The sequence below is a fragment of the Colobus angolensis genome, unplaced genomic scaffold (assembly GCF_000951035.1).
Source record: "Colobus angolensis palliatus isolate OR3802 unplaced genomic scaffold, Cang.pa_1.0 Scaffold12, whole genome shotgun sequence".
Taxonomy (NCBI): domain Eukaryota; kingdom Metazoa; phylum Chordata; class Mammalia; order Primates; family Cercopithecidae; genus Colobus; species Colobus angolensis.
Window position 1 is genome coordinate 1,413,474 of NW_012113141.1, and position 2,393 is coordinate 1,415,866.

Here is a 2,393-nt window from a genome sequence, read left to right on the forward strand (position 1 = left end):
GCTGGTCTCTGTTCCATGAAGCAAGTTTAAGGGTTGAAGGATCTAATTTGAAGATGATTTACTCAGATGGCTAGCAAGTTGATAATTCCTGTATAGGAGCTGCTTGGCGTTCTTACAGCATGGTATCTGGATTCCAAGAGCAAGGGTTCCAAGAAGACCATGTGGACCTTGTTTTAGCTTTATGACCTACCTTTGCAAGTGACATAACATCACAGTAGTCACAGGCCTACTCAGTCAGATTCAAGGGAAGGGGGACACTGTTCCTACCTCTTGATGTGATGAGTGTCAATGACACATAAGAAAAGCATATGGGAGCCAGGCTCAAGTGATTCTCCCGTAGCAGCCTCTCAAGTAGCTGGGACTACAGGAGTGTGCCATCACACCCAGTTTTTTTTTTCTAGTAGACATAAGCTCTTACTGCATTGCCCAAACTGGTCTTGAACTCCTAAGCTCAAGCAATCCTCTCAACTCAGCCTCCCAAAGTGCTAGGATTATGGCTGTGAACCACCAAACCCAGCCCATCTGTGTTCTTGAAGGATACTGATTTGTAATTTTGTTTTGTAACAACATTGTCAGGTTTGGGTATCAGGGTTATACTGGCATCATAAAATGAGTTGGGAAGTGCTCTCTTCTAATTTCTAGAAGTTTGTGAGATTATTCCTTAGCTATTTAGTACAATACACTTCCTAGCCCTGGAGTTTTCTTCATGAAAAGGTTTTTTTTGTTTGTTTATTTTTTTGAGACGGAGTCTCGCTCTGTCGCCCAGGCTGGAGTGCAGTGGCACTATCTTGGCTCACTGCAAGTTCCCCTCCTGGGTTCACCCCATTCTCCTGCCTCAGCCTCCCGAGTAGCTGGGACCGCAGGCACCCGCCAACCACACCCAGCTAATTTTTTTTATTTTTAGTAGAGATGGGGTTTCACCGTATCAGCCAGGATGGTCTCAATCTCCTGACCTTGTGATCTGCCCACCTCAACCTCCCAAAGTGCTGGGATTACAGGCATGCACCACCGCGCCCAGCCCTGTGGAAAGGTTTTTGATTATTAATTCAATTTCTTTTTTTTTTTTTTTAGACAGATTTTTGCACTTGTTGCCCAGGTTGGAGTGCAATGGCACGATCACGGCTTACCACAACCTCTGCCTCCCAGGTTCAAGCAATTCTCCTACCTCAGCCTCTCAAGTAGCTGGGATTACAGGCACGTGCCACCACACCGAGCTAACTTTGTATTTTTAGTAGAGATGAGGTTTCTCCATGTTGGTCAGACTGGTGTCAAACTCCCAACCTCAGGTGATCCACCTACCTCAGCCTCCCAAAGTGCTGGGATTACAGGTGTGAGCCACCATGCCCAGCCCTCAATTTCTTACTTTTTTGAAACAGGGTCTCACTCTGTCACCCAGACTGGAGTGCAGTAGTGCGATCACAACTCACTGTAGCCTTGACCTCCCTAGACTCAGTTGATCCTCCTACCTCAGCCTCCCAAGTAGCTGAGACTATAGGTGCACATCACTATGCCCAGGTATATTTTTAAAGACAGACACAGGGTCTCACTATGTTGTTTGGGCTGGTCGCAAAATCCTGGGCTCAAGTGATCCTCCCATTTTGGCCTCCCAAAGTGCTGGGATTACAGGCATGAACCACCATGCCTGGCCTCACTTTCTTTAATTGGCTATGCAGATTTTCTGTTTCATCTATGTCAGTCTTGGTTGAATTTTTCAAAGTATTTTTCCATTTCATCTAAATTGTCAAATTTCTCTTTTTCCTTTTTTTTTTTTTTTTCTTTCTTTGAGACAGGTTCTGGCTCTACTGTCTAGGCTAGAGTGCAGCCTAATCTTGGCTCACTGCAACTTTCCCCTCCCAGGCTCAAGCCATCCTCCCACCTCAGCCTTCCAGGTAGATGGGACCACAGGTGCGTGCGAACACACCTAGCTAATTTTTGTATTTTTTGTAGAGATGGCGTTTAGCTATATTGGCCAGGCTGGACTCCAACTCCTGAGCTCAAGCTGCCTACCCACCTTGGCCTCCCAAAATTCTGGGATTACAGGCATAAGCCACCACACACGCCTGGCCCTTAATATATTTTAAACATCTGTAGGATCCACAATGATGTCCTCTTTCTCATTCTTGAGATTTGAGGTTTATTTTCTCTATTGTCTTTTTTATTTTCATTTCTGGTTTTGTTTGTTTGTTTTTGAGACAGAGTTTCGTTCTTACTGCCCAGGCTGGAGTGGAATGGCGCAATCTCGGCTCACCGCAAACTTCACCTCCTGGGTTCAAGGAATTCTCCTGCCTCAGCCTCTAAGCAGCTGGGATAACAGGCATGCACCACCGCACCTGGCTAATTTTTGTATTTTCAGTAGAGATGGGGTTTCTCCATGTTGGTCAGGCTGGTCTTGA